Genomic DNA, 19637 nt, shown 5'->3' with positions numbered 1-19637 from the left:
ATTGTTTTTACCGCGACCGTCCTCTAGTAAACGGGTTCCTGTCCACTCCCGGCTCTGGTGCTCCACGACCTTTTATCAAGCCCTATCCAGAGTAAAGACGGTCCCAAAAGCAATAGAGGGTAGCGATCCAGCGGTACACAGAGGGAACCTCGGTGCGGGTCTCAGATCACAGTCCGTATGAGACGCGTTTCCCCACCTTAAAGCAATTCAGCATCGGCGGCTTCATCAGTCAGACTGACTGATGAAGCCGCCGATGCTGAATTGCTTTAAGGTGGGGAAACGCGTCTCATACGGACTGTGACCTGAGACCCGCACCGAGGTTCCCTCTGTGTACCGCTGGATCGCTACCCTCTATTGCTTTTGGGACCGTCTTTACTCCGGATAGGGCTTGATAAAAGGTCGTGGAGCACCAGAGCCGGGAGTGGACAGAAACCCGTTTACTAGAGGACGGTCGCAGTAAAAACAATCAGATATTTAAAGCATGGCCATGTCTAATGCTGCATTCAGACTGCAAATGCCGGATCCTACCCGGTAAGACAAACGTGTACTTACCGGGTGGGATCCGGCATTTGCACTCCGCTGCTGGCTATTCGACCCGGCAATATACCGGGTCTGTTGCCATAACAACGGAGCGCGCAGCAGCAGCAGGGGCGGGGGTGGAGGCGGCGTCGGGAGATGAGCTCATCTCCAGCGCCGCCTCTCCCTATCTTGTGAATGGGGAACCGCGTCGCATCGACACGGCTCCCATTCACACCGCACCTGACCCGGTAATCAACCCGGGTAAAACCCTTCTTTTTTACCGGGTTGATTTACCGGGTCAGGCGACCCGCTAAATCGGCCAGTGTGCTTTCACATCGCACACTGACCCGGTTCGACACGGCAATATGCCGTGTCGGTACCGGGTTATTTGTGCGATGTGAAAGGGGTATAATAGAGTTTAACAATTATAACTCTGTAATTCATTTCAACTCTGCATGCATAAAAGTTCCAAATTTGCTTGGCAAACCAATACTTAACAACTGGAACTCTTGTTACAATACTTGGAAATAACTGTGTGGACTTGTAACCATTTGTGCTATATGAAACAAATACTGCAACAGTTACTACTACAAAGTTACTTATTATATTTTGCTGCCATTCAAACATCTGGCTGTATTAAGTGCACTAATTCTGCTGTATAAATTTATTACATTTATTTTTGGCCAAAACTTATAGTGTTGTGATTATAGGGAACTCATTTGTCTATTTACTGTTAGGGATTGATCAGAATACTATAGTAATATAGTGTCTAAAGGTAGTCTAGGAACAGTCCTTATGTATTTTACATATTTTAATAAAAAGTGAGTGTATTTTAATATTGTATAGTGTGTCAGCGCTTTCTTATACCCCTTTTACACCTACGAGCACGGGTCGCAGCCGGGAGCCTGACACGGGAGCTGCCCCCTGCTGCGACCCGTGCTCGGTCCCTTTCCCATTAGCAGTCACAACCCGGCATATGCCGGGTTGGTGACGCTTCTAGCTACACGGCAGGGGCGGCGCAGGGAGATCACATGATCTCCCAGCGCTGCCCATCCATACAGTGTAAACGGGAGCCGTGTCGCATCGACACGGCTCCCGTTTACACTACACCCTACCCGGATCATTCCCGTGTCCTACCCAGGTAAATAGCCGGGTAGGATTCACGGGTCACTTGATCCGGGTTTACCCTTTTCCACTTGCCAAAAACACGGGTAAATGCGCGCCCCCGTGCATTTACCCGTGTTTTTTGAGCTAGTGGAAAAGGGGTATTAGTTGTTTTTCTTCATACTGTAGATGACAATAACATAGTTCACCAGATATATGGGCGACGTTTTAAACCTTCGAGAGAGATTAAGTGGAGAAGTTGCCCATAGCAACTAATCAGCTGGTATTTGTCATTTTATAGACTGTGTTGGTTAAATCATAGCTAGAAGCGAATTGGTTTCTATTTTACTTCTCTGGAAGGTTTGATGTATCCCCTTTATGGAGAGGGAAGTGAACTTGATGTACAGGATGGAGATGGGAAATAGAAGAGGAAATAGGGGGAGGGGAGAGACAGTGCAATCTCCAAGGCTGGCTGCCCCATGAAAGCTGCTTGTAGTAATAAATTAATGAAAGCCTAAATAGCTTACAGTCTATGAGAGGAGTAAAATAATTACCCCATCCTCTGTCGGCATCAGCGTTGCAAGTATTCGGGTATGCGTCGCTTGGGTACGGAGTACCCTTAAGAATTTGGCAGCGGGTACGCAGTACCACCTGCCACACACTTTGCCATTGCCACAATTATAATGCACCACAAAGCAACAAGACCATGGCTCCTCCTACTTTGTCAGGGTTACTGGGAGTGTGACAGTGGCTGTATTTTCCTGTTATAATGGAGGCATTACTATATATTGTTATTAAATTGGGGGCATTACTATATATTTCTATTATACTGGAGGTATTACTATATATTTCTATTATACTGGAGGTATCACTATGTATTTCTATTATACTGGATGTATCACTATATATATTTCTATTATACTGGAGGCATTACTATATATTTTTAGCCTTGCCTCCAAAAGGGGCTGTTGTGTGGCCACGCCACTAGTGTCATGTAGCCACTCCCACTAGCAGCATGTGGCCACGCCCCATACAGCACATAGTCACGCCCATTTTTTCGCATTCAGTACCACTAAGAAAATATTTCTACTTTCACCACTGGTCGGCATTATAATTGTCGGGATGCTGCGATCGGTCATGTGACTGCCAGCATCCTAAACACCGGCATCCTGTATCACACCTGCACTAATATCCATACCTCCCAACAGTCCTTGATGAGACCCAATTTGTGGTCCCCCGAAGAGTGGTGTCATCTACTGATTTGGATGGATCATTGTAAGGACTTACTTGCGTCCTGACTTTTGGATTTTGAAAAGTTGGGAGTGACGAGTGAGCTCCTCTATTTGACAAGAGATACTTATATGTCTGCATTCAGGATGCCCAAAGTCCCATCATTTATACCAGTATTGCAAAGTCCCATCATTTATACCAATATTGCAAAGTCCCGTCATTTATACCAGTATTGCAGTAAATGAGACTCCATGCATTGAAACGATAGGACAGGGTCCTCACTGTACATCTGGGCCTATGTCAGTGCGCACCCTGTCTCCTAGCAACCAGTGGATGTGTGTGGTGTAAATTCCACATAAATTCCGCATGCCAGAAGTGTTTCCTTTCTCTTGCTCTTACAGGGACCGAAACAGGGGGCTCATTAATCTAATCAGACCTAAAAATTTTAGTGTGAAGAATTTAAAAAAAAAAAATCTGCTGTTCTGTATGTTTTTTTTTCTTACTGACTAGCAAGGATTGACGGGAAGGCCTTTATTATTTTATTACCAGTTATTTATATAGCGCACACATATTCCGCAGCGCTTTTACAGAGAATTGGCCATTCACATCAGTCCCTGCCCCAGTGGAGCTTACAGTCTATATTCCCTATCTCATATACACGCACACACATTCACCCTAGGGTTAATTTTGTTGGGAGCCAATTAACCTGCCAGTATATTTTTGGATTGTGGGAGGAAACCGGAGTACCCGGAGAAAACCCACGCAAGTACGGGGAGAATATACAAACTCCACACAGTTAGGGCCATGGTGGGAATTGAACCCATGACCTCAGTGCTGTGAGGCAGTAATGCTAACCATTACACCATCCGTACTGCCCTACTCTGTCTGTCTGTTAATACTCAGTCTTGTTTTATTACTGTTTTCCCAAGTGCTGAATGCTCTGTGCTATATAAATAAATGTTAATGACAATCATTACTGACTGTCGGTAAATTTATTGACGGACAGCTACCATGATTTGTGCGCCGACTTAATCACAACCTGAATTTATACCATGCCTTGCAATGTGTATAATCAGTATTTATAATTTATGGAATAATCGCACAGGTCCTTTTTTACGGTCTTATAAATTCCTGTGCATTGTTGTCTATAACTAAGGTCGGGAATTTCCTGCTAAGGCTAGAAAGTAGGGAATAAGCGTATCTCTAGACTGGTTACAGATCAGCAGGGTTCAGTCATTCCTGAAATTAGTGCTGGTTCTCCTAACTGTGGGGAAAAAGGAAATAATCTCTCCAAGAGTCACGTCTGTAGTTATTGATAAATTGCTTCAAGGTCACAATAGTGCTATTCTTGGAGTGTGCTTATCTGAATCAGTAACTAGTCAGGGTCTTTGTGAAAATCTGACTGGCTACATTAATTCGTACTATCCAGGCTGCTCCTATGATGCATGATGTGAATTATCTCTTACATCCAGTTGTGTGTTCACAGAAACCTTTAATTACTTATTACATTACAGTGCCAATAGAACATTACTGACCCGTTAAAGCCAAAATAAAGTGATATATTTGAAAGGGAAAATATTGTGGTGTATTAATTAGGGTCGGACTGGCCCACAGGGGTACCAGGGAAACCACCGGTAGGCCCCACTGCCTGAGGGCTCACTCCTTCCTCTCGGGATCAGGTTCCAGACTGTGCACCTGTATTATACATGGTAGATATGTTGCATTACACTGCACTAGACTATTGTGTACTTCTCTGTGGAGGCTGGCCACACCCCCTTTGTAGGCTGGCCACACCCCTAAGTATGGGCCCCAGTCCGACCCTGGTGTTAATTAAAAATAAGTTAGTTGGTGCCACAGAGAGTTCTGTGTACATGCTTTCATACAGTATGTATGTACAGTATAAGCTCTTGTGTAATCGGGCACAAGTGCATACTTTTTGTGCACAGTGCTTGCACTTTGAGCGGGATGTACTAAGGGAAAATGCGGTAAACCCACCATTTCCGGGTGGTTTACTGCATTTTCAAATGTACTAAGACCCCACCGCCGGTTTTTCGCCGCCCATGGTATTGCCATGTCTGGATGGCGATACCCTATAGAAGCCTATGGGCTTCTTATCGCCGGCCGCCGCAACCTTCCGCCCCCGGCGCAGATGCCTCCCCCCGGCATACCTTCCTTCAAGCAGCCCTGGTCCCGGAAGGTAATCTCCTCCTCCCCCTAGCAACGCAGCCGGAGGTTCTTCCGGCTGCAGGTGGGAGGAGGAGGCGCCGGGGACAGCCTACTGCCTTGTTCCCGGCAGCTGAGGTGAAGGAGAGCCCAGGGAGGTGACGGAGACCCCCCGCACACCACCTTACAGGTATCGCAGGGGGGGGGCCCCGTCACCGCATTGCGATGTTGATCGCATGTGTAAGTACATATGCGATCAACATCGCTGCGAGGGGCGGCGATGCATGTTAATACATCCCGCCCTTAAAGCAATGGAATGAATGATAAGTGCAAGCATTGGCCACTTGCTGGGGCACAGTAACTAAATGACCAACAACTGCTTTTGATTGGCTGGGTGTGTCTTGATCATCCCACTAATACTATATTGTGGCTGGAGAGGCCCCAGCCACGAGGAGAATGGCTGCCGCGGCACTGAAGGGGTTAACCCCTAGTGCCGGCGCCATTTCAAAGACAATGGGCGCTTGGCGCCATATTTAAAAGACTGTGGGCGCTAGGCGCCGTGTTTATAAATATGTTTAACAAATTTACTTTTGTGTGTGCCGTGGTCCCGGACCTCTCCGGAGACCACGGCAGTGAGGACAGACCCCGGCGCGCTGAGCAGTGCGTGCGCGCCGGGGGAGAGGGCAGCCGCTGACCGCCAGAGTCCGGGAGCTCCGCTCCCGGCAGCGGTCAGTGCAGCCCCGGGTGCACTAGCAGTGTGCACGCCGGGGGGGGGGGAAGAATGGTGAGCCGCTGCGGCTGGGAGCTCGGCTCCCGCTGCAGCGCTCTCTGTGTGTGCCACCGCTGGGGGCCGGGAGCTCTGCTCCCGGCGCCTCAGCCCATCGGAGGTGGCCAGCCGCGGCAGCCGGGACGAACGTCCCGGGCTGCTGGGCGGCAAGGGGGGTGCGCCGCAGCCCGGCTCCCCGCCGGACGCTGCGGCGAGGCCACAGATCCAGCGCCGCATACAGGGGACCGGGCTAGCCGGCTCCCTGGCGGCGAGGGGGTGAGCAGGATGGTGATCGCTGGGGTCCGGGAGCTATGCTCCCGGCACCTCAGCGCTACAACAGACACAGAGCCACAGCGGCCGGGACAAGTGTCCCGGACCACTGGGCTTCGGAACAGGGGGGTGCACCGCTGCGTGCGGCGAGGCCACAAAGTTAGTGCCACACTGGGGGGACAGGGAGAACCAGCTCCCTGGACCCCAGTGGCAGGCTGGAGGATGGGGGAAGCCAGCCCCATACCTCCAGCACTGAGAGAGCCCTAGCAGCCAGGCTGCAGGGCTAGGGGAGCCAGCGCTGGGCACAGGATTTAACAAACCAGACATTGTGTAAATATAATAACATGTACAGTGTGATTTAAATGTGATGTATTTAAAGGTAAATTGCACTTACTTGGTTGTGTGTCCCAGGAGGGGGGAATCCATGGCTGTGCAGGCTGATGGATTCTCCCAGACCTTTTCCCCAAAAACGGAATGCTTTCCCATCCAGCCTCACACTTCCAAGGGGCACTGGGAGAAAGAGAAGCAGCTCAGCTATGAAACAAGCTAAGTGGTTTCTAGGAGCTCCATGGAGATCACCCGTAGTGGCCAAGAAACCTGGACCGGGGAGCCAGGCTGCCCAGCTCTGGAGCCCAAATCCAGGCTGCAAGCAGTGAGCTGGGTCCCGGGCAGGTTTCTGGAAGTCAGATTTAGGAGGGAAAACTTCCCCCAGCCTAGACTGAACGGCATCGGGGCGTGTCCTGATCCTCCAAGATGGGATAGTCAAAGGAGAACGACCACTCCCCACTGTCCATAGGGAACAATGTTAGCTGTGCATGTGACCAGGGCATGCACAGCTCATGGGTAAACATTGATTGGTTGTGCACCACAGGGCGGGCTTACCCCCTGTGGTAATGGGTCTTGGAGAGGGATAAAAGGAGGGCAGTTGGCCCATAGGAGGGTGTATTGTAACATCTTATTCTGCTGAAAACATCTGATTGTATGCTGTTGCCCCTAGCAATAGGGAGGAGCCTTTTTAAAGGTTATTTATCATTGAGCAAATAAACATCATTGCCTCAAGAAGACTGCTTCATCTTGTGACCAACAGGGTTAGGCCAAACCTAGCCCCGTCCTCCGGCTGTCCAGGGAAGCACCTAACGTCTCCAAGCTCCGCCTTCCGCCAGCTACCGGTAGAGGCCTAGCAAGTGGCTAGTGGGGATTCGTCAACACCACACAGGTGTGGTAAGGCAGTGCGTCGGCACATACAGAGCAGAACCGTGGTTCCAATTGCCACGGCAGGTTAGGAATTTGGTGGTGGCAGCATAAACCCGCCCACAACGCAGTGGGTGGAGTCAGTAACAGGTGGTTACTGACGGTAAGCGGGAATCCCCTATGTGGTCAGGCCTCGTGTGACTTGACCTTCCATTCTGTGCGCAGTCAACGGGACGCGAAAGCGGCAAGTGCTTTCATACGGGACCGTCCTGTCACATATATATTCTAGTTCTAGCTCACAGTGATCTGTGATTCAGAAGGGCAGACCTGGCTAGAGCCCCGCCCAGCGTTATACACAGAGTCACAGAATCACAGATCTGGGCAAATATATAGGAGATATATAATCTGAGGGGGTCAGAGATATCACTATACTGGGCCCCAATATTTCTGTTGCCGGCCCTGCATATATGACACTTATTAAAGTACCATATTATGTAAAGATTGGATACTGGAACTGGCAATTCCTACTACCACTCTCAATCCTCATCTTCTGGTGCAAACTAAATGCATACACAGTACTGTTTTTCTTGGCAAAAAACTGCCATATATCACTTTTCTCTTTCCTGAAACTGGCACGTGTCTTACAGAGTTTTGTCCTACTTTGCAAAATGCTGTATTTGTTTCTGGCACATTTTATGCTGTCGTTTCTGTAGAATCCTTAGTATATTCATGAGCCAAAGCTCCATTGGAACTAAGGGGACAATTTATTAAAGGGCTAAAACCACAGGCCAGCTTTCTCCGGCAATATGACTTTTTCTGGCTTTGCCCTATACAGCAACTGGTAATAGTGCTGCTATTGCCAGTGGTAGGAAACCCCATGGGGGGAAGAATTGGCCAGCAATGGCTTCCCCTTGACCTTCACATTGTGGGTGTAGTTAGAACTGCAGGCATGTGTGTGCGGGGACTGTCCCGCTATCCTGCAATCATCACATTTGTCCTGGTTTGCAAAGGGTTTAGTAGGTATTTCTAGCACATACCCAGTGGTGGTCATGCCCAGTTGCCCACTATACTATGGCCAGTGGTGCAAGTAGAATTTTTTTTTAGTGGTACTGATAGTAAAAATGGGCGTGGTCATGTGTCGTGAGGGGGTGTGGTCACACAAAACTAGGGGAGTGGCTACATAACAATAGGGGCATGGTCACATTATGCCACATACCGTAATGCCCATTACACATTATGCCACACACCGTAATGCTTATTACACATGCCACACACCATAATGCTTATTACACATTATGTCACACACTGTAATGCCCATTACACATTAAGCCACACACCGTAATGCCTATTGCATATTATGCCACATACAGTTATGCCAATGACACCATTTTATGTCCCACACACAAAAATGCCCCTTATAAATTATGCCCCAGAGGTGGGCTGGTGGTACTGAGTACCACCACCATATTTCTTAATGGTAATCCATACCACCCTGTACCACCCTACTTTTAGCATTGACCTTGGCATTCCCTACAGTGCTGCAGCCACCTCCGCACGTCCAAGTTCACAATTTTTTAATGTTCGCCCGTATGTTGGTTTAAGATGGCAACTACAAACTGGGGCTTCTCGTAACTTACATAAAGGGGATCAGTATGGCATCTTGGCAGTCAGGATGCTGATATCCACATGACCGACAGTGGTATGCTGACATTGAAGATCCCAACATCGGCAGGGGTAAGTATTTTTACCCCCGTTCACCCATCACCTACCCTAACTCTAACCCTAGGGCTAACCCATCGGGGGTGGTGGCTAGGGCTAAACTACCCCTGTCCCCAGTGCCTAACCCCCTAGTACCTAAACCTAACCCCCCCCCCCCCCCCACCCTTTAGGCCCTAACCCAAGGCGAACCGTGATACTTACCTTAGGGACGTCAGCTGTCGGTGTTCCTGTGCCGGCCTCCTGAGTGGTGTTGGGATTCCGGCGTCAGTCACATGTCCGCCGGCATCCCCACCGGCGGACATGCTGAATGCATCCCACATAAAGTACTATAAACATTAGTACAGAATGGGGAGAATTCAAACCACTAGATGGCGACTGACTGAGCAGTTCAGTTGTTGCTCCGTTCAGGCACGAACAGCCACAGGCACACACATTGCAGCTCGCCGCCTCCTGAGGTGGCGAGCTGAAATGTGCGAAAAGTTGGTTGCTTGGGTGTCTAAACAGCACTTCGCATTGCGTCCATTAGTTTAGACAGGTTTAGCTGCTTTACACAGCTAAACCTGGTTTGTTTGGGCGCAACGTAATATTGCCCCGCAATCTCCCGTCACTTCAGACTGGGCCCATAAAAACAATTGAATCGCCCCCGATGTGTCTATATGTAGACTAAATTCATATTGGATTTAGCAAAACAGTGGAAGCCATGAAGACTTTTCCTGGACAAAACATAGCTCCTGCCCAATTCAAGCTCTGCAGCCTGGGCCAGCTGCCTAAGCTTACCTCATATAAGTTCACCCCTCCTGGACCAAGATGGGACAGATGAGCAGCTTTTATGTGTAATTCTGCCGGACAGCAAGAGTTGCTGCTCCATCCAAATGTTACGCCTTAAATACCAACCTATAATTGGGATAATTGTGTGCGAAACCTACTTGAGTTTTTATGTTGCCATGTATAAGTCATAAAACCAGGGCCGACAAGTTTAAATTGTTCTTTATTTGTACACAGTATAGGTTGCACTGCTTTAATCTGCTTGTATGTCCCCATGTACCCTATAAATATGGCACCTCCCCAATTTCACATTGAAAAGTGTAACAGAATCAGTTGGAGCAAAACACATATATACTGTAAGATCTAACCATGATGTTAAACTGTTTTTATAGTATATGACTCATATACAGTATATGAATTCCTATCAGTCTGAGAAGAATCTGTGATTTACCACCTATTAATGAGTCTGTGTGCATACGGGTTCTTCAAAATGTTTATCGTCAACTCTAGAGAAACTGTAGTCATTTCTATCATTATACTGGCACTAGATATCCAGTGAGTCTGCGCTTGAGATTACGCACACTGCTGGGAAATCATCCATAGTGCTAGAGAGAGTAATGACTTTGTGTACGAAATGTGAAACTATATATCACCATGGGATCATTCTCATTTCATATTCCTTTTGGCTGCTCAACCACTTTTAGGAGCTGTCTATTGTTGGGAAGGGTTGGGAGGTGGGGTAGGGGGCTCAGCAGTTTTTGCTTTATCTGTTCCATTTAAAGGGACTAACATTAAAATGTTTCTTTGCTAGATTGCAGTAATATGGCAGAGAAGTTCTGTGTTATCACACTGTGCAGACTATGAACATATTATCATGGCTCAATGAGACAGTATGGCTCTGGGAGGAGGGAAAGGAATTATTGGGAAGTCTATTACTACCATTGTACTGATGGATCATTTCTGAGCAATATCGAAGAACTTATACCAAAAATTTGTTGATTTGAAATGTTCATGTCTCCATATTTATACTGGTTAAAGCCAAATGGGGGTATAAATAGAGTTAGGGGTCTATTTACTAAGACTTGGATGGAGTTAAAGTGGACGGAGATAAGTACCAGCCAACCAAATCCTAGCTGTCATTTTTCAAACCTAGCCTTTGACATGACAGTTAGGAACTGATTGGCTGGTACTTTATCTCTGTCCACCTTATCTCTATCCAAGGCTTAGTAAATGGTATCCGGACTCCAGGTCGACAACAAAAAGGTCGACACACCTTAGGTCGACGCCAATTGGTCGACATACCTTAGGTCGACATGGACAAAAGGTCGACATGGACAAAAGGTCGACAGGAACAAGGTCGACATGGACAAAAGGTCGACATGAGGTTTTCGCAATTTTTTTCTTTTTTGGAACTTTTTCATACTTAACGATCCATGTGGACTACGATTGTAACGGTAATCTGTGCCGAGCGAAGCGGAGCGAAGGCACCATGCCCGAGCGAGGGGACGCGGTGCACTAATTGGGGTTCCCGGTCACTCTACGAAGAAAACGACACCAAAAAAACATAAAAAACTCATGTCGACCTTTTTCCATGTCGACCTTGTTCCTGTCGACCTTTTGTCCATGTCGACCTAAGGTGTGTCGACCAATTGGCGTCGACCTTTTTGTTGTCGACCTGGAGTCCCAGACCCTAGTAAATAGACCCCTTAGAGCACAGTTACAATATTTTACTATTGATGATTGACAAGCACTATTATGTATTCTATGTATCGATAAAATACTAGTGAATGGACTTAAGACAAATATAAGAAAAAGAAAAAGAAATTAATTTATATAAAAACAATGCAATATGTTTGCAGCTACCTGGAAACAATGCAGCAAGCTTGTTGTGAGACAGTGTCATTTATTGACTCGGAGAGAGTGAGGCCGCCAGCGAGGCTCCGGACACCGCCGAGTGCTGCAGCCGCTACAACACAGCGCCCGGCGAAAGGAGAGAATACCGCAGGAGAAGCCCACGGCTGAAGATCTTTATCTACAGATGGGTCCACGGTTATCTTGACTAGTTTTCTGCGCCTAGGCACAACATGATTTATTAGCATAAACCATTCATCTATTGTTCTCAGCTGTAATACAATACAGAGAACAATACAGCAGGGGATTAAGTCATTACAGCAGGGGATTAAGTTCGATTGGCCAGTCTCAGTTAATCCTATAAAAGGTCAATGATAAATGTGGACCCATCTGTAGGGTAAGCTTAGGGTCAGTGGAAGCATACACTATACTGTGCCACCAACGTCTCTTAAACTATTCCAACTACCTCAATCACACCAACCCCAAAATAGTCTAAAAAGAGCTGCAAACATATTGCATTGTTTTTATATAAATTAATTTATTTTTAATTTTTCTTATATTTGTCTTAAGTTAATTCACTAGTATTTTATCGATACATAGAATACATAATAGCACTTGTCATTCATCAATAACCTAACAAATTTCATTTGCATACAAGCTGCTTAGATCTACATAATTGATCGGACATCTTTTGGGCTGCCCGCGCCAGTAAACCATGTTGATAGGCTTGAGCACCAAATGACTGGATAACTGTGATCTGGTCGAACATTTGTGTACCCACCATGGACCAAGAACGCACATCACAAAACATGTGCTTGTTTATTATACCCCTTTCACATCGCACTAAAAACCCGGTATCGACACGGCATATTGCCGTGTCGAAACGGGTCCGTGTGCGATGTGAAAGGTCCTTTGGTGAATTAGCGGGTCGCCTGACCCGGTAATTCAACCGGTAAAAAAGAAGGGTTATTACCGGGTCAGGCGCAGTGTGAATGGGAGCCGTTCCGATGCGACACGGCTCCCATTCACAGCATAAGCAGAGGCGGCGCAGGAGATGAGCTCATCTCCCGGCGCCGCCTCCACCCCTGCTGCGCCCTCCGCTGCTATGGCAACCGACCCGGTATATTGCCGGGTCGGAAAGCCAGCAACGGAGCGCAAATGCCGGATCCCACCCGGTAAGTACACGTTTCTCTTACCGGGTAGGATCCGGCATTTGCGATCTGAATGCAGCATTAGTTTGACCATTCCAACCACTGTAGTATTGTTCACAAACATTTCCAAAAGAGATGGATAATATATTTTATGTGATATCTCATCTCCTATTAATCAGGTCTCCTGACCCTTTAATAATTAATGGATTTAGGAGATGGGAAAAAGCTTGTCTGCAAACATAGCTACATCTGTTTAGTTAACCGAGAATCTTTGGGTTCAGTTCCAAGAAGGTCAGAGGGCCTCAAGGTCAACTCTTTGCTTCAACCCCAAGACATGGGATTACATCTCTGGAATCTCACATGTCATACAGATGTGCAGCAGACAGATACGTAGTCATATGCACTATTATTTAATCCCCGGCTTGTCTTGCTGCAATGCGCGTCTATTTTGCTACGCTCTATCCAGAATGTCTTTCTAGCCTATCCATTGCGAACAGAACCTTGCCGACAATTCACAGAATGTGTGTGAGAATTCCGCAGAATAAATATTTATAGAAAGCTGAGCTCGTCGCCAGCAGGTGGGATACGTCTGACCTACTATTGTAAAGAAACCATTTTTCAGCTTGACGTTGTAATACTTAAATGCAAATGCTTTTTTTTATCCCCTCTATAATATCTCAATAATAGGAGATTCCCACACTTATAGTGTAGTAATGGCAACTCAAGTCTGTCAACCAGTTTATAAAACTAATTCCCAATTATAAAAATGGATGTAAGCATCATTCTTATCCTTTTCCTGACTATATTTCTCCGTCATTTGTAACAGCAATATTTAAAAAAAAAGGAATCAAGTAATTTATCATTGTGTGTATCAAGGTTCCTTTTTATTACCCTTGTAATTAGCCTTGCCCTGAAATTTTCAATAATGAATATAACTAACTTTAAGCTGACTAATAAAACAAACTTAAAACCGTTAATTTAACCTATATGAAATAGTGTTTTGTAAAATGAAAACACAACGACCGACTCCAGGCTTGTGCAAAAACAACAAATACCTTTTATTCAGGTAGCTCAAAAACAAAGATATACATAAAACAAAGATCACTGTCTTTAGATCAACTACCAGGGAGGTTAGGCCCTGCCTCACTCCCTCTTACTTAATAAGGAACCCTTCAGGTCCCGGCATCCTCACACTAGTGGCCCAGCCCTCCAGATCCCACTGTCCCTAGCAGGCCTATCACCTGGACACTAACTGCCTTCAGGATCACTGACTCATGGGAGAGACACTGCTTTAAACCCAGCAGCCAGGTGCTGGCTGATGAAGCAGCGTCTTGGGCTAAGAAGCCTATAAGACCTGGTCTGGCCCAATGGATGGGAACCTGGTCAATCCACACTTCCCACCTACCCCCAGGAGCCTGTGTGTAGCTTACAGGTGGCAAAGTACCTCTCTGGCCACATACCCTTTCCCTCAGCTTTTCGTGGCTCAGAAAAGCGGCATGTGACATTGGCAAGATTTCACCTTCGCCAATTATTTTGGGCTGACAAATCTTTGGGACATAACTTGGGCCCATACACCTGGGTCCCAAGTTCCTCTCCCAAGTACACTTCCAAGGCCGTTTTAACTGGCCTTGGAATTTATTTCCATTAAAGGTTGGTGGCACCAACTCCACTGTGCCACCTTCCGTTTCCCTCCACTTTGGCATAGTGGCCAAAGTGGTCGTTTCAATGGACAACTTCCTGTTGCCCACTAAACTTCCCCTTCTCTTCACCTTTCCACTTTTAGGGATGTTTCCCTTATCGGGCTCGGATTTACTGGCTACTGAGGAAGTAGCTTAATTCTTTTCTGGGTGTTTGTGACACCTGATATTAACCAACTCTGGACTGGGGAAGGTTTTTAAGTTCACTCTGGGCCTAGAAGTCACCTCGGCCCTCACTGGTCTTGGCCTATATGGACAATTCCACCTCTTATGGCCAAGCTCTTGGCACCAGTAACATCTAGTCTCTGCCCTGACTTTAATTGTTCTGAGGTCATGGTCCAACTTTGCCCCCACCCTTTCTCTCAGAGTGAGGCATTGGTCCTGAGTCTCAGAAAGTCCTTTCATTTGTTGAACTTTTAGTGCTTCCTTCAGTCTTCCTAGCTTTGATAAAAAAAAATGTCATTAACGTGACTGCTTCGTCCTCCGATCTCCTTTCTTTATACCTAGTCACCGTCTCCTGCTGTTCTATGATCGGCACATAACCCATTTTGATTCTCTTGTCCAGGTCTCTTATTCGACTCCGTAGTTTAGGAATCTCCTTCACTGTTTCTTTTAGCTGGCTGTTACTTAGAGCCAGCTTTTGTAACTCTCCCCTTAAATTTTCCAGCTCTCGTGTCTCATATAGAGCACTCTCCCTGGGTAGAGCAACCTCAGAAATGGGACTCTGCACCGATTCCTCTGAGACAGGTTCTTGCTCCTTACTTAGTGTGTACTTTATGAACTGTCCCAGTTCAGCAATTGGATCTTGAGTCTCTTGTGGTGGATCATGCCGGGGTGCAACAACCCCAAGATCGAAATCTTGCACTTTCTCATCCTCATACATGAGTGGAACTCCTTTGGAAGTAGACTCCTGTATTGCCACTAGCTCAGCCATGACTAGCTCACTTGGGTGAGACACCTCCAAAGGTGCGGTCTTTGTCTGTGATTCGTCTGAGAAAGCCTCACATGTGTACTGGATATCCAGAACCAGGGGCTTCTGAACCTGTGATGTCCCTTCTGGGATTGACTTCTGAACGTATATCGCATCAACAGGAGAAGGAACCTGGGTTTCCAAGACCTCAACAGAAGCTATCTCCAGTTCAGATAAGACTTCCTGTTCTAGGATGGGCTCTTGAGTAGTCATCAAATTGTCATCTGTCCAGGTAGATTCCTGGGGTTCATCATTCTGCCACAGATCCAGCAGATTAGAGGATTCTTGTTTTGGAGGTGGATAATCACTTGACATCAAGTAAACCTCTCCCAGCTCCATTACCGCTTCCTCCTCACTCCCTGTCTACTGAGGAGCAGCCGGGAATCCCACATCCTCATCTCGTGTCTCCATAAACACATCTTCTGTGAGCCTCTGTGGCTGCCATACTCCATCTTGAACAGGTTCCACTGAACTCAGGGCTTTGTTCCACTCTTCACCCAAGCTACTACAACATTCTTTTTCCAGAGAATGAGGTGGTCCTGCTTCAGAGGAACTTCTCACTGCCGTCCTAGGGGTTATCAACAAAACACTGCCATCTGATGTGGCTCTCTCTTGCTGCTTGCAAAATTCCCGTGAATTTTCTGTGCACTGCGCAATAATGGTTGCAGCTTCCTCCATGCTCTGTAACGGCAATACCAACTGAATGGACATTAGTACTTGTAAATGCTCTACCTCTGAGGAAGAGCCCTCATTTCCACTTTCCAGGCAGATGTCCTTACTAGTGCCATAGCAGGGAGCCTTCTGGGCCTTAGGCACTGGCTCAACTTTCCTGTTCCTTCTGGCTGGAACAGGGAATCCAGTATAGCTGGGTTCCAATACAGTATGGTACCATTCTTCCGCAGCCTGCACCACCGTTGGCATCATTTCCCCTGAAGATGGCATCTCCACTTCAGCTGATAATGTCTCTGACCCAACCTTCGGCATAACATCGTCAGCAATTGGTGTAGCTACGCCTGTGTCTGAACTGAAACTAGGCATAGCCAATTGTTTTAGCTTAGAAACCTCCTCGAGAAGCTCCGCCAAGTCTTGCGACAGAGCCTTATTGGCCAGCACCAAACTCCCATATCATGTCTGGTTACAGGAGATTTCCTCTAATCATCCTTTGCTATGTACTACAAAGTTTTCAGATCTGGGTGTAGCCTTTGCCAAGGTTTTCTGCAACTCTGACACCTGGCCCGAGAGCTTGGCAATCTCTTCTCTACTCCTTCCCAATTTGGTCAGAGAGTCAGACAAAAGAGATTCCTTCTCCTCCAGCTTTTGCGTTAAGGTGTTCACCTGCTCTTGAAGGAAATCACATTTTTCCTAAGGCTCTTCTAGCTCCTGGTCCTTTAATTGGACATTGCTTTCAAGGTCACTTATCATGTGACACCAAAAAAAGGTTCCATGCTAAAATCTTCCCCAAGATCTGGATTACTCCCCAATGAGCTCTCCACTTCACTCTCCAACTGTGGGGCTTTAATAGGGTCACATTTGAAGAGACACTTCAGAATATGCTGTATATCTGAAAATCTTTATTCACCCTGTTACCTTTGAAAACTGTAAGTGAAAGGGAAAATAAAAATTCCTTTTTTCTTTTTAGCACATATTAAGCTTTTAACAAAGTACTGAAAGGTAGCATGTACATAGTGGCCCCAAATACCTTACACTGGTAGTGCAAATAAATAACATCTCCCTTCAGGCTCTTAAAACTAGAACTCAAGGATTGCTGGGACACATAGTGCCACAAAATTTCTCTATTGAAATAGAACCACATTTATAAAAGGTTTCAACACAGCTTGATTGGTCTTAATGAGCTAATTAACAGGGACACCAGACTCCCATTACCAGATTTTGCAGGCACAGGTAAAAATAAGCTTGGAAAAGAAATTCAGTCATAAATTATCAGCTGCTTGCAACCCCTTAGAGCAAATCAGCACAGCTACTTTCAATGAATGGTGCAAAGCATATAAGACAGAACGGGCCATGCACCCTGTTTAACCTCTTTGCTGCCAATGCAAACCTTTGCACCAAAATCAAACACATTCAGTTTAAACAAAACATATAATTATTTTTACCCCATGGGGTTGGGTTTAGCTGCTACTCACAACACCCTTGGTCTGGTACTGATGCCCACGAGTTCAGCTTGGTCTGGAGTTCGCTGGTATGTGTGCCGCTACCTTGCGGTTGTTGGGTCCTCTGCCATGTGTGACACGACTAGCAGAAGGGTCCCTATCAAGGCGCCATTTGTAACAGGAGTCTTGCTAGAATGCACTCTGCTACAAAAATTCCACCAACGACCGACTCCAGGCTTGTGCAAAAACAACAAACACCTTTTATTCAAGTAGCTCAAAAACAAAGATATACATAAAACAAAGCTCACTGTCTTTAGTATAAACTAACAGGGAGGTTAGGCCCTGCCTCACTCCCTCTTACTTAATAAGGAATCCTTCAGGTCCCGGCATCCTCACACCAGTGGCCAAGCCCTCCAGATCCCACTGTCCCTAGCAGGCCTATCACCTGGACACTGACTGACTCATGGGAGAGACTCTGCTTTAAACCCAGCAGCCAGGTGCTGGCTGCTGATGAAGCAGCTTCTTGGGCTAAGAAGCCTATAAGACCTGGACTGGGCCCAATGGATGGGAACCCGGTCTATCCACACTTCCCACCTACCCCCAGTACCCTGTGTGTAGCTTACAGGTGGCAAAGTACCTCTCCTGCCACAATATATATATATGTGTGTGTGTGTGTGTGTGTGTGTGTGTGTGTGTGTGTGTGTGTGTGTGTGTGTGTGTGTGTGTGTATATAATGTACTTGTTTACTCCCATCTGTGCACCAGCCCTATGGTGGCGAAAATAGCTTGTAGTGGGCTATTCTCACAAGTATATTCTAATGACTGTATGACCGTGATTGTCTGCTGTCCTAACGTACATTACATGCAGAGCCGGCCATAGGCATAGGCAAACTAGGCAATTGCCTAGGGCATTTGATATGCCTAGGGGCATCATCAGCTTCTGTTGATTAAAATGATATGCGGCATGCCAATATTCTGTATGTAGCATTTCATATGCAGATACAGCCACAGTCTCACACAGTATATAGGCATGCTGCATATCAGTTTAATCAGCGGAAGCTGCTTGTGCATCCTAGCCACATAGCAATGCAAATAAGATGTATTTTCATAAAAAAAAGGTGCCCGACGTTAGCATTGATGCAAGATTTGTGAGGACACATCTGTATCCAAGCAGAGGCAGAGGTCACAGTGTTAGTGGCAGTGTGAGTGCTGTGTGCATGTGAGTGGGTTGGTTGTGCAGTAGTGTTCGGAATATGTGTAAGGAGCATGTGTGTCATGTAAAAATGCATTAATAATGTGCAACATATGTGTATAGGGCCACTATGTGTGTCATTATGTGTATAAGAGCATTAATAATGTGTGGCATATGTGTAACAGGTTACTACTGTATGTGTGTCATTATGTGTATAGGGGCACTAATAATGTGCAGCAAATGTGTAGGGGGCACTATGTGTGTCATTACTGTGTGGACTTGTGTATAAATGCATTATTAATGTGTGGCATTATGTGTATAAGGTGCTCTACTATGTGGCGTTGCATATAGAAAGGGCACTACTGTGTCATCTAATGTGAATAAAGAGCAATAAGGTGTGGTGTAATGTGAATAAGGGGCTCTACTGTGAGGAGTAACGTTTATAAGGTAAAGTGATACTACTGTGGGATGTAATATGAATTATGGACACTATCGCAAGATAAAATGTGAATAAAGTTGCAGAACTGTGTGGCGTAATTGGAATTGGGGTTACTATTGTGTGGCCATGCCCCTTCCCAGCAAGAAGATGCCCCTTTTTGGGCTGTGCATCAAATGTGCGAACTGTTCCTATTTAAAATATAGGGGGTACAAGGACTGCTATGGGTGAGGGGTGATGGTGCTGGGAAAGAGGTGCAAGGTCAGAGGCAGAACCAGCGGTGGTGCTAGGGGGCACCAGCCAAAATCTTGCCTAGGGCATCATATTGGTTAGGGCCGGCTCTGATTACATGTCAACTAAGATTTGCATATGACAAAACTTAAAGGGCTTTATTTTCCTGCTTTGGATGTGAGCAGGAACAGATCAGTGGTAGCTTGGCTGCCCGTATTGGATCTGACAACCTCAATCTGTCGTTGATCTATTATGTTTCTTTGAAATCCCAG

General features: G+C 46.4%; 1 protein-coding gene across 1 annotated transcript in view; it reads left to right on the top strand.

Moving 5' to 3' along the window:
- LOC134966080 (tetraspanin-4-like) overlaps positions 1 to 19637 on the top strand; it is a 160042-nt gene that overhangs the window by 83074 nt on the left and 57331 nt on the right. The window lies entirely within an intron of this gene.

This window comes from Pseudophryne corroboree, chromosome 10, assembly GCF_028390025.1.
Source record: "Pseudophryne corroboree isolate aPseCor3 chromosome 10, aPseCor3.hap2, whole genome shotgun sequence".
Lineage (NCBI taxonomy): Eukaryota > Metazoa > Chordata > Amphibia > Anura > Myobatrachidae > Pseudophryne > Pseudophryne corroboree.
This window is presented reverse-complemented; position numbering and strand designations above follow the sequence as displayed.